Genomic DNA, 13,868 nt, shown 5'->3' with positions numbered 1-13,868 from the left:
TCCCCTTTTTCTAGAATAGTACCTGGCACGAAACTTGTTGAATGGCTATTGTTATAATCCTGATTGTTACATATTTTTTGTTACAGGTGGATAGTTGTACTTCAAGGAAGTTTTTTGCTTATTAAGGGACTTAGTCAAACATGTTTGGTCTGTAGTTAATCTTGACTCTAACTCAGACACGATTGTACACAGATTGGTTCCATTTCGCCATCAAGCTATTGGGGACCACTCTGACTTGGCAAAGTACTTTCTCAATAGTAAAAGGTGTTCAGTTAAATGTCATTCTAACTTTTATCTTTTCCTCTTTGGAGTGTTAGTGTAAATGGATGTATTTGTATGACCCAGGTCTCATTAGCATTTCTTATAGGTCTGCCTTTGGGCAGTACCATTTACTGAATTGTTTCGATGCTTTGGGAGGCCTAAAACCATGGTAACCAGATGTAGTATGATTATTTGCCTCTGACCTGGCAAAGTGTTGAGTTTAACAAAAGAAGCTTAATAGGAAATGTTCAAATTGACCCCCTCATCACTCGGGCTGCTTGGAGCTCAATCAATCTCTCATTATTATCAGAGTTATTCGAGCAAAGGCAGCAGTGATCATATTTTTCATAATCACTCCTTGAGCCAGATGTAATTTGCAATTTGTAGTATTGTATTATGAAACAATAATGCATTAAAATGCACAGAGCAGGAATTAGGAGTAATGTAGTCAAGCAGGGTGACGGAGGAGGAGCTGCTGTGTAAAATACTCTCTCAAAAACATGTTAAGTGGACACTGATGATTTTAAAGCCCAAATTGTTAAGTATCTGGAAAAAACAGAATTGCATGTTGTCTTTGCTGGATTTAACTTCTTATTTTTATTGATAATGGAGTCAGTCTAGCCAAAGGCTTGGGGAAGTCTGCATGTCTTCATACTTTGCATGTTTTTTTCATTTGAGTTTTTAGGGTTACTGGGGGGTAGCGGGATCTGAATTCTCATATGACTGTGATCTGAATAAAAAAATAAATACGGTATATTAAGATTTCCAAAAATAGAGAAAGAATGAAAATTGTTCGTTGACCTCCTTTTGCAAACAGAGAGTTTATTTATGAACGAAAAATGGCATGGGTGAATGAACCAAATGATTCTGTGAATAGATTAAATGTGATAATCTAGATATATATTTGTTCATCTTTTGTTGCTTAAAATATATCTACATATAATGGATAAAATGCTACTTTATTTTCGGAGTTTTTATTTTTGTTTCTTAAATTTTCACTAAAAGGTAAATGTCTGCCGGGTCACTTTGTTGAACCCCTGATGGATGATACTTGAAACCTACTGTTTTCATCTTGGGAGGTACAATCATCCTTACAATAGTGAAAATTTAATCTGGGTCTGTGGGGTTCCCCCACCCCCCATTTACAGTTGTTTAATAGTTATTTTAATATCTCTGTGTTCATATCCTTCCAAGATCCCTAAAGTGTCATGTTACTGAGCATATCAGTGAATCCTTGATTAGATAATTCTGGCTGTGTGAGCAGAAAGAAAGCATTCATAAGTATGGTAAATGGTGGTAGTGGAAAGGAGACGTGCCTTCATTAAGTATATGTTATACATTAAAAGGCTCTTCTAGCATGGTTAACGATAAGTCGCTTTTTTTTTTAAATCACTTCTCTGTTCTCAGATACCAAGCAGCACAAATTTAGTTTATTAAATCTAATCAGACTGGCACTGATGAAAATGCACACAATCAAATAGCGGTCCTCAAGTTTGAGAATTTCCTTTTAAAGAGAACCCCTGCTAAACTTGGGCAACTTAAAACTGCATCCCATTTTTCAAAACACCATCCAATAGTCATGTACCCTTCACTAAGTCTCTCATCTTTGTTGATTACCAAGATGTTTTTTGCCTAAATAAGAACTTTCTATCACTTTTCATAATCAGCTTCCCCTTGCCTGATTCATCCAATTCACTACTACCCAAATCAATCCTCTACCATGGCAGCAATTAAATTTCAAACATCTCTAAATTTTGTGAGATCCTCTACAGGGTAGAAGACATGTCAAAAATGATGAGTCTTTTTTCTGTAAAATAGGCGTGACTCTATGGGACCTGAATTGTATAGACTAATAAAAACTGGCAGGGGGTAGAGTGGGGTGTTTTTTTTTCAGTATGTATTAATAAATGGGAAGTAATAAAAAACATATCATCTAAAGGAAAATGGCTCTAATGGGTCCCTAGCCATCTGTCCATTGAATTGGGTGGGAGTATTTTGTCTTTGTTGGCTGAAAGTTTTTGCATATGTCAGTACAGATGATTGTGGCATTTGGTGTGTATCGTGGTGTAGAAAAAATGCCCACTGACCTGTGAAGGGGGGGCTTAATTTACATCTTTTGTTTTCATTTCACCTTATTTTCCCTCTATATCCCTCCTGCTTCCCACACCCAGAAAACAACTCATAATGTAGAGCAAAAAGACTGAGAAAAAAAAAAAAACAGATCAGCAAAACTAACCAACACATCCATCAAGGCTGACAGTTTATGCTATTTTTCATCTCCAGAGTCCCTCATCTCTGCAAAAAAGGGAGGGAGCTATATTTTTATATCTCTTCTTAAGGGCTATGCCCCATCGTTATCCATCTACCTGTCAAACAATAAAGCACTTACCATGGGCAGCTAGGTGAGGCAGTGGATAGAGTACCTAGAGCAAAGTTAGGAAGACCTGAATTCAAATCTGACCTCAGATACTGTGTTACCCTGGGCAAGTCACTTAACCCCATTTACCCCACTTTCCTCATCTGTAAAATGTGCTAGAAAAGGAATGTCAAGTGACTCCAGTATCTTTGCCAAGTCGAATCCCAAATGTGGTCATGAAGAATTAGATATATGTGAAAAATACCTGAACTGAATGTTTAGTATATGCTACAAAGTGTGCTAAGCTCTCTTAATACAGAGAGAAAGTAAAAACAAACCTTGCTTTCAAAGAGTTTCCATTCTGAAGTGGGAGGCAATATATATTATCAGAACATTCAAGATAAATAAAGAATAGATAGAAGATACCCTTGGAGGGAATTCTATTCTATAATTATACATTATAATTGTAGCATACTATTTCCCTTGATCTTTCCATTTACATTGTTGTAGCCATTCATATGTTGTTCTCTTTGTTCTGATTATTTTCCACTTGATAATATAAATAACTCTTCCCATGCCTCCTTGAACCTTTATGTTCATCATTTCTTATGGTACAATAATTTGTTTTATTTTATTCATATACCATAATTTGTTTTGCCAATCCCCAGGAAGTGGAAATCTACTTTGTTCTCAGTTCTTTGCTGCCATAAAAACATGGTGCTAGAAATATTGAGGGAGGGGAATACATTCTACTTCTCTCCTTGACATCATTGGGACTTAAGTCTAGCAAAGGGACTTCTGGATCAAAAGATGTAAACTTTTTAATCACTTTCTTAGTGCAGTTTTCAGATTACTTGAATCAGTATACTTCTTAAACAAGAGTATATTATTAATCTGTATGTCTTCACAAAACCCCTTCCCAATATTGAATATTACCCTCTTTATTTCATCTTTGCCAATCTTCTGGGTGTTAGGTGCAACCTCAGAGTTGCTTTGATTTGCATATCTCATCATTAATGTTCTGGAGCAGTTTTTCATGGAATTTTAAGTGGTTTGCACTTTTTTTTTGGAGCCATTTTTGTTGGTACCCTTTGGCCATCCCCACTGGGGAATGGCTTTTGCTATTGCATATTTCTTAGTTCTCTAGGATCAACAAGGTTACACTGCATTATGGAATGCAGGGTTTAGAATCAGGAAAACCTGAGTTCAAATCTGGCCTCAGACACTTAATAGCTATGAGACCCTGGGCAAATCATTTAATCTCTGCTTACTTCAGTTTCCTCCTTTGTAAAATGAGGCTAATAACACAGTATCTACTTTCTAGCATTGTTGTGAGGATAAAACGAGGCATCTGTAAAGTGCTCTACATATTACCTGGCACATAGTAGGTGCTGTGTAGTTTTAGAGTTATAATAATAATTACTATTAATATTTAGTGCCAGACATTCATCAGAGGTATTTAACGAAACTCCTTATTTACTGATTCCCTTCTAACTATAATAGCATTGATTTTATAAGTTCAAAAGCTTTTCAATTTCATATGGTCACACTTATTTTATCTTTTGTTAATACCCATATACCTCATTTGCCTAAGAACTCTTTTCCTAGTTATAATTCTATGTTCTGAATGTCTTCTAACATTTTGTCATATGGTCTTTAATTCTTTGTTCTTGTATTCCTTTTGAGCTTATCATGGTTTATACCAGGACAATCTAAACCAAATTTCTGCCAAATCCCTTTTCAGCAACAGTTCTTGTCAGCAGAAGAGTTCTTATGCAAGTATTTTATGTTGTTAAGTTTATCAAACACTGGGTTATTGAATCCATTCATATCTGATTTCATTATTTCACTGATTTAAAAAAAAAATTTAACCAGTACCCAATAGTTTTGATGATTATTGCCTAATAATATAGTCTGAGGTTTGGAAGTGTTGTTATTCATTCATTCCAACTATGTTTCATTGTTTTCCTTGAGAATCCACATTGTTTATTCCTTCAAATGCATTCTGTTACTATTTTACCTTGTTTGGGATTATCATCTTGGTAGTACAATGTTCTAGTACTTAAGCATTAAGTATTATCTTTAATATAGTTGTGGATCATCCATAAGTACTCAATTGCCTTCTAGTCATTTAAGTTCTTATTGATTTCTTTTTTTTTTTTAAACCCTTACCTTCTGTCTTTATTGGCTCCAAGGCTGAAGAATGGTAAGGGTAGGCAATGGGGGTTAAGTGACTTGCCCAGGGTCACACAGCTAGGAAGTGTCTGAGGTAAGATTTGAACCTAGGACCTCCTGTCTCTAGGTCTGGCTCTCAATTCACTGAGCTACCCAGCTGCCCCCTTATTGATTTCTTTAAAGCCCATCTTTTCATCACATTTGTTCAAGCTTTGACTGTTCCTTGGTATAGGCTGATGACTCCTAAGTACTTTATACATCTTAGAATTATTTTAAAGGGACTTCCCTTTCTATTATTTTCCCCTGTGGTTTGTTATTCCTATATAGAAAAGCATTTGATTTTGTAGGTTACTTTTGTAACAGTTTCCTCGCTGACTTTATATAAACCATCCTATTGGCTAAAGGGATAATCTTCTCTCCTTTTGGTGTTCATGACTTTTATATTCTTTCTCTTGTTTCATTTTCATCACACCTATCTAAATCATTTCAGATAATCTTGGCTGAAAAGGGCTATCCTTGCTTTAATCTTACTGGGAAAGCTTCTAGTGCTTGGAATGGTTTTTAAAGTTTTCTTTGTCTGATATGAACTGTTCTTTACAAATCTCTGTTCATGGCACATGAGTTGAGATTTGGGAATACTACTCCCATTATAGCCATTGATTATATAATATGTGCAAGTTTCATTTATTTGGGCTAATGAGAATTTATTAAGCAGTATCTGTATGTGTCGCACAGTAGGATGACTTCCTTTAATTATTAATTAATTAGTTGACTAGTTAATGAAATAAACCCATTATTTACAAAAAGAAATTTTGCTTTATTTCACATGATCCTTATTTAGGCACTATATGAAAAAAATTTTCAGAGATGTACAGCCTTCTCTTTAGCAGTTATCAGGACAATTTAAAAATGAGCAAACTGTGTGTTAATAGACTACAAACCTTAGAACTGAAACATGAGGCCAGTACACAAATTCTCAGGTAGTGTGTTTAAAATATAGGGGCGGCAAGGTGGCATAGTAGATAAAGCATCACACCTGAGTCAGTCAGTCAGTAAGAAATGAGTTCAAATCTGGCATTAGACAATGACCAGCTAGAGAAGTCACTTACCCCTATTTGCTCAGGTTTCTTTGCTTGTGAAATGAGCTGGATAAGGAAATGGCAAACCTTTGCCAAGAAAACCTCAAATGGAGTCATGGAAAGTCAAGCTTGTCTGAAGTGACTGAATAACAACATATTTAAAATATTCTACCACTTAAGGATAACTACATATTAGGGGTGGAAACAAAGTTTATGGGATGATGATTACATAGAGTAGCTAAAAGAGTTCCATATCAATCAAACATTTAACTCCTATACTGTGAGCCAGTCACTTACTAAGAACTGGTGATACAATATAAAAGAGACAGTCCCTGCCCTCAAGGAATTTATAATCTAATGGGGCTGGGAGAAGACAACATACAAAAAGAAGTGCTTCGGTTGATGGGATCTTGCAGGATCATAGGATTTTCCCAATAATGAACTCTCTGAGATATGAGAGAAAAGTCTGAGAAGTCTCCAAGTCTTGCAGTAGTTGAGAAATGAAACAGGTGTGAAAGGAAACAGGATTTTAGATTAAGCTAAAAAGACTTCTTGCTGGAAGAAAGAATATCTTAAACTTTGGGGAATCCTGGCCTCCCTGGATAAGCTATGGAGTAAGATAGGGCTTTGAAGTGAAACTTGCAAAGTAAAGTAGGTAGTAGCTGAAGTTACAAAGGGTTAAATTGTGAATCTGGAGAAAACAAAGCAAATGCAGCACATCCCAATGAAAGGTTTTGAAATTAAAATGTAGAATTCTGGAATCCTAAGAAGTCAGAAGGACCTGTAAAATCCCTGAGTCTGTTTCCTGCATTTTATCACTGAAGACTTTATTCATTTGGCAATGGAAAAGCACTGTTGAGTTTTAAGGAGAGGAATGTCATACCATCCCTATAAATTGTGGCCAAATAAGGTGATGATGTTGAGGTGGTCATTTGGAAGCAGGGTTAGCCTTATTTTCCCAAGTCCAGAGATCAGAACATGGAACAATTGGTGCTAGCTGCACAAAATTAGATTTTCATTTGATCTAAGGAATCATTGCCCCCAAATCAGAAGTATCTAGAAATGCACTGGAAAATACTTTGTAAATGCTGTTGGTCTTCTTCGAAGGAGACCAGATAACCTTTTTTCTGGAATGTTGTAAAAGAGGGTTATTGTGGAGATGTGGATTGTATCAGTTAGCTTCAGAAATTCTTTGCAATGCTGAAATTCTATAATTCTGAATAAACAGGCATTGGTGCAGAAGGTTGGAGTATCACAGAATCTTAGTGTCATAGAATTGGAACCAAAAGAGAACTTAGAAGTCATCACTTCCAATGCCCTTAACCCAGAGATGAGAAACCGAGGCCCAATGATGTTAATGACTTTCCAAGGGTCACATAGCTATCTGAGGCAAGATCTGAACACAGGTCTTCCTGCTTCTTAGTTTGGTATTTATCAGCTATACCATCATGACTAATACGAATTCATGCTAAGGAATGATAAATTATTAGCCTAGGGCATTTGTAATGTAGGCAGAGAAATGTTGGAAAATATAAGAGATGAAAAGAAGTAGCAAAACTAGGCAATTGATTTAAGATAAAGTAAAGAGGCAAATTGAAGATGACTGATGTGAAGTGTTAGATAAAAGCTTTCCCCAAAATGATAGAGAAGTCTGGCATTGGGGGGGATGACAGAAGGAAGACAAGTTACTCTGGTAGTGGTTGGCATTTTAATATTATCTGTTCTAAATTCTCTAAAGCAGTGTCCCTTAACCTCCAAATTTCTATAAGGGTAAATATTCAGGCATGAATTTCAGCCAAGCTTCTACTGAGATATAGATACCTTGATAATTATTAGCAAAGAGGAAAGAAAAATTACTGGCTATCTATATGACAGTTCAATGGGGAGTACTTTAGAATATTATAGTTAAATTTTTTCTCTTCAAGGCTCAGAAGATAATTGGTTCAGGATATTCTGTTCATCTATTTTTAAATATGGCAGAAGAATTTTTAGGCTTTTTTCTTTGCTATATGGCATTTCTTAATATGACATTAATAAAAACCCTTTCATTAAAGAACCAATTATATTTTGATTTTTATTTATAATAAGATGCTGTGTTGTCATTCAGCATAATTTTCTAAAGATCTCTTATTTTAGTAGCTGAAAATATTACATCTAAAATATTAAAATATTTCAGTAGCATTTTTCCATGGCAGAGTGTTATGTAGAGATGGAAAGCATGGAATCCCTGCAAAAATATAGGGACTGCCCCCTCACCCAAAGTTCTCCAGGGGGGGTCCCCTGGAATTCTGGGTGAGGCTGTCCCTGTATTTTTGCAGGGATTCCATGCTTTCCATCTCTACATAACAAGAGCCATAGCTATTATTGTAGAGTTATTCTTGCTGTCTTAAAATCTAAATCATAAACTGGTAGACCTGGAAACCCTTTCTCATTTGTTGATTTTTAATCATAGTTCTTCTGATATTTTAGCACACACAATTCTACAGAATTTTTGTCTTTATCCTTTTTTTCTTCATTAATCAACTAATGTATGTTTCTTCCTTGGCTCTTTATTCTAATGAAATATGTGGCTGATTTGGCAGACGACAATGATCTCATCAGCAGCGCATGATAGTAAAACCCATTTAGCAGATTACATGGAAATTACTTTAGTTGCATGAAGAAATTGATATGTCCCTTTATGAAAAAAGCCATGTGGGAAGGAAAAGCTAAGCAGTCCAGTTAACATCACATTTATTCTGAGCACATGAGCTCAAGTCTATTTTATTTTTTCATGGAGAAAACCTTAATATAAGCATTTAGTTCCTTTTAAGTGTTTGCTCTATGTACCTACAACATAGAAGGATTACTTTTTTCTAGGCTCTCACTTTAAAAAATGCTTTTATTCTTTTTTCCCCCCAATTCAAAGAGAAGCATTCTTCTTACAAATTCATGTCACTGTAGAAAGATATGGGCTGTGGCAGATTCCCTGAGGGGCAGGAGATATGGCCATGGACAATTCACTTTCTTTCACCACCCACAATTGATGAGCTTCCTCTGTTTGAAGGTCAGAGTTCAAAAGTGGGGGCATCAGTTCATAAACCCCTATCTCTCTGGTGGTAGTGGCTGGTGCCTTGAACATGCCATTAGTAAGAACATGCCTTCCTTCAGATGTGTAGTTCCCAAGAAAGGTGACCTGCCTGAAAGCAGCAGTGGCTTTTTGAAGATAATAAAAGAAACATAATTGATCGCGTCCAAATTTTTAAGTGTCTTGACACTAAATGATTGTCTTCATGGGTTATGTAGGGCTTAGAAATGTGAATCTGACTTTGAAAGTTCACTTAGAGCTGAAACTTTCTTTGACCCCTATTGCAGAGGGGGAAAAAAAATTAAGCAGTTATAAATTAAGTAGAACCCCTGGAGTACATTGGCAATTAGAGTGAACAGGACTCGAGTTGCTCTCTTCCTTCACTTCCTCACTCTCCAGGAAAGATAGAATATTTTTCACTTATGGCCCTTATTTCAGTCTGTCATAAAAATTATAGCTGAGTTATCTGTTTGTGCTCCAATTATCAAGCCATATGCTGTGCTCTTAAAGAATGCCTTGACGAAATCACAGGATTTACTTATCTATACCAAATAACTAGGGGATTGCTTGCCTGCTATCATACAGACATTTTGCCTGTCTATTTTTCTGCATAAATTAATCTTTAACTCAAACTTATTTTTTAAGTAGATGGAATATGCAAGTCCAGTTCAGTAATAGGTCACCTAGATCAAACCTAAATAGACTCTTGAAATTACCTGGTAATTTCAGTATAGTCAAAAATACCAATTAATATTTCTAGTCTAAAATACTAGAAAAAATGTGGTGATAGGGCTGAACCTCATATCATTATTTAAGCATTCTTTGTTTCCTAAATTTATGAGTTATATTGTATGAGGATGAGATAAAATACTCTAGTTCCAGGCTAGTACATAGTATTTTGTCACCAGATATGCATGATGGAAATGATCTTGTTATTTAAGTATAAGACCATTCTTTTACTCAGCTGTATAGCTGATTGACCAAAAATCCAATTTTGAGGTCTGAAATATCCAGATTAATTTATAAAAAAGGGTCTTCCTAGGGGCAGCTGGGTAGCTCAGTGGAGTGAGAGTCAGGCCTAGAGACAGGAGGTCCTAGGTTCAAATCCGACCTCAGCCACTTCCCAGCTGTGTGACCCTGGGCAAGTCACTTGACCCCCATTGCCCACCCTTACCAATCTTCCACCTATGAGACAATACACCGAAGTACAAGGGTTTAAAAAAAAAAAGAAAGAAAGAAAAAAGGGTCTTCCTTCCTGCCTTCTTCTTTCCTTCTTTTCTCTCTCCCTCCCTCTCTCCCATTCCCTTCCTACTCCTCTCCTCTCCTCTCCTCTCCTCTCTCCTTCCTTCCCTCTCTCTCTCTCATCAAAGTATATGATGATACCGAATTTTGCATGTATTAGTTTATCCTAGGAAAAAGAGAGCAATATTTTCCTGGAAAGAATATGATGACATAGTATCATCCAGAGAAATTTATAAAAGGGGAAAATGGTAACTTTGAAATGGTTGCCAGTACAAATGACTCTTTGTGAATAAATTTGATTGATACAGTTTTGTACTTTGTAGAATTCTGGGATCTAACTCATTTTATATAACATAAAATCTCAAAGTTAGAGATTTTTCAGATGCGAATACATGATATTTTTATGATGGTAATAATTTTTCCAGCTCAGTTTGAGGCAATAAAAGTTCCTTGACAAAAGGATAGGAAAGAGTCAAGTCTTGCTGTTCTAGCATAATCCATTGGATTGAACCATTAGTGTCCATGAGTTATTTGGGGAAATATTTCTATTATAATACACTTTTTAAAAAGGGGTTTAGATGTTACATATATTTTGCTATAATTAGATTTAGCACCAAACTGAAATAGTTGCTGTTCACTGAACCTAATATGCCCTCTCCTACCATCATACATTTGCACGATTCTACTATGCCTAGAAAGGATTCTCTCCCTCAATTGTTTCCTATATCAATGACATCACACATCCAGGTTCTAACACTATTTCACTTAGCTTAAATAGTAGAGATATACCTCGCTGGAGGATATGATAAAATAATTGAATTCTCAGTTTGTGTCAACTCTATAAATATTGTGCCTATGCTATGTACTAGGTATTGGTATAAAAAGAAACAACCATTGGGGGCCAAATAATTTATCTCTAATAAACATGTATACACACACACACACACACACACACACACACACACACACACACACACACATATATATATACATATATATATACACAGTGGAAATTAGAGAGTATGCATAGTATGGTAGATTTAAAGGGCTGACTTCAAGAAGTCTTGGTTCAAATCCTATCTGACACATCCTTGCTATGTTACCAAGAGTAAGCTACTCAACTGACCAGGATTCCCCAGGCAACTCTTTGAAACCAAGAAAGGTACAGATTAGTTGCTAATCTGCTTTGTTGCTGGGGAGTTTCTCCTCTGAGAATTCATTAACTGATGAAATTACAGGTCTAAACCACACATATGCAACTTAGAAATCAGTGAGGGCAAGGAAGACATCAAACAAAGTACTCCAGGAATATTTGAGGAAGGAAAGAATGCTTTAAGAAGAGGTCATACCTGAGCTATTCCTGGAAGAAGCCAGAAATCTGAAAGGTTCATTATAGGTTAGGCATTTCTCTGAAATTCATCATCCTAGAAATTTTCCTAGAGCAGTGAGAGTTTCAGTGACTTACCCAAAGTCTAATAGTAAACATGCTTCAGAGGCATATTTTGAATTCAAGTTTTCCTGGTTCAGAGGTCAGCTCTTTATGCTCTATGCCATGTTACATAGTTGTGTGTGTCTAAACATATATACTTATTCATATATGTATGAATTCATTTACATATAATTTTAACAATGATTAACTGATTGTAGTATATAATTTAATCCTTATTTAGTATGTCTTATTTAAAATGTAGTCCACATTCAAATACTAGAAAACTTTGAATTTTTCTTCATCATATAGCTTCAAGTATTAATAAAAAAAACTTGAGAAGTTGACAACATAGGAAAAAAAAACACTTCAATTAAAACTTAAGAAGGAATACAGATAACTGTACCTGAGTCTAATAATCAACAAGCGTTTACTAAGCATCTTCTAAATGCCACAAAATGACGTGAGCTCCAGGGCCACAAAAACAAAAGTGAATCATTCCTCAACCTCATGGAACTTACATTTTAGTGGAAAAGGGCAGAATGTGCATATTCAGGGAGTCCCAAAAGTCTTAGTATAATTTTAAACTTCACTAGCTTAGAATTGCACTAAATCTTTTGGGACATCCATTATATGTATATACTCTCAGGTCTGAGACAGTGTAAGCCCCTCGAAGGTGAACATTGATTTGCTTTTGGTTTTGTAGCCAATAAAAGATGTGGGCATGGAATGCATTTTAGGCATAATGGACTGCCAGTGCAAAGATGCAGAGGTAGCCATGAGTCTGAGAAGGAGAAATTCGTAAATCAATATGACTAAACAGTAGAGGGGAAGAATGCAGAAGTAGACTGGAAAGGTAGGAAAGACATTGGTTGTTAATAGCTTAAAATAAAAAAAGAGGATGTTTAAAATTTTTGTCAAGCACCACCTCCTATAGGATGTGTTACTAAGTTTCCATAGCTTTTATTGTCTTCTCATCTGTTCTGCATTTATTTTCAATATTTATATAATCTTCCCCATTAGAATTAAACTGAAGAGTATGGACTAATTTTAGTTGTTTTTTTTCTTTGTATTTCTTGTGCTTAATACACTATCTGATTTATTTTAACATCAAGTAAATGCTTGTTGATCGAAGGATTGATCCTTGTGATAATAGGGAGCCACTGGAGTTAATTTAGTGGAAAGTGGGTCGTGGTATGGTCATACCTGCTCTTTGGGAAACTCAATTCACTGGCTTCATGGAGGATGGATTAGAGTGGGGAGGGACTAGAGGCAAAAAGAACAAATAAGAGGCTGTTGTAATAGTTTAACAAGTGGTTATTAGCACTTGAATTAGAGGAGAGAGATGATGACACTGGAGAGATGTTCTAGAGATAGAAGTAACATGATTTTATAGGCTTCTTATTGAAGAAACACTCTCAAAACAAGAACTTTTTTTCAGCATTGTGTTTTTTAATTAAATGTATGCATTTATTTGTTAGATTAAAATTAGCCTCCCCCCATTAGAGAGCATCATTTTACAAAAAGATATATGTATACATAAAACTATGTCTTATTTATATTTATCAGTTCTTTCTCTGGAGTTGGACATTCACCGGTTATTCTTCAAACACTATTTTAATTGCTGTATATAATTTCTCTTTCATAATTCGTGTCAGTCTTTCCATGTTTTTTTTAATTAACCTGTTCATCATTTTTATGGCACATTAGTATTCCAGCAAAATCATGTGCCAAAACTTGTTTAGCCATTCCCCATTGATGGGCATCCCTTCAATTTCCAGTTCTTTGCCAACACAAAGATTGCTGCTATAAATATTTTGGAACATTGAGGCTCCTGTCCTTTTCCCCTGATCACCTTAGGAAATAAACCTGTTGGTTGAATGACAACAGATCAGTCTTAGTGGAGGGTCTATATGGCAAATATTCTGGATTTTTTTTTTTAATGAGAGAAAACAAAATCCACAGAAAGACATTTTGAAAAATGTGGGAGTTCAGAGTTCTTTAGGACACACAAACTCAGCTTGCCCTTAAGCTGCTTTCACTACAGGCATCCATCTGTCAAAGCTCAGGCTGACCAATTTTCAGTCATGTGCCTTATCATTGCCTTCATTAGTAAACTGTGTTTTTCTTCAGATGTGAATTTCCAACTCCAAGATGCCACAACTGGCAATCTCTTTTCATCAGATTTCAGAGGACAGTTGATGAGAATGCCTAAAAACTTCCAATTTAATAAGCACAAAGTATTATAGCAATGTAAATTAT

General features: G+C 35.6%; 1 protein-coding gene across 8 annotated transcripts in view; it reads left to right on the top strand.

Moving 5' to 3' along the window:
• Positions 1 to 13,868, top strand: part of PARD3 (par-3 family cell polarity regulator) — a 756,723-nt gene that overhangs the window by 540,329 nt on the left and 202,526 nt on the right. The gene's annotated exons all lie outside the window — the stretch shown is intronic.

This window comes from Gracilinanus agilis, chromosome 5 (assembly GCF_016433145.1).
Source record: "Gracilinanus agilis isolate LMUSP501 chromosome 5, AgileGrace, whole genome shotgun sequence".
Taxonomy (NCBI): Eukaryota; Metazoa; Chordata; class Mammalia; order Didelphimorphia; family Didelphidae; genus Gracilinanus; species Gracilinanus agilis.
Note: the sequence above shows the minus strand (reverse complement) of the source record. Positions and strands in the feature narration are given on the sequence as shown.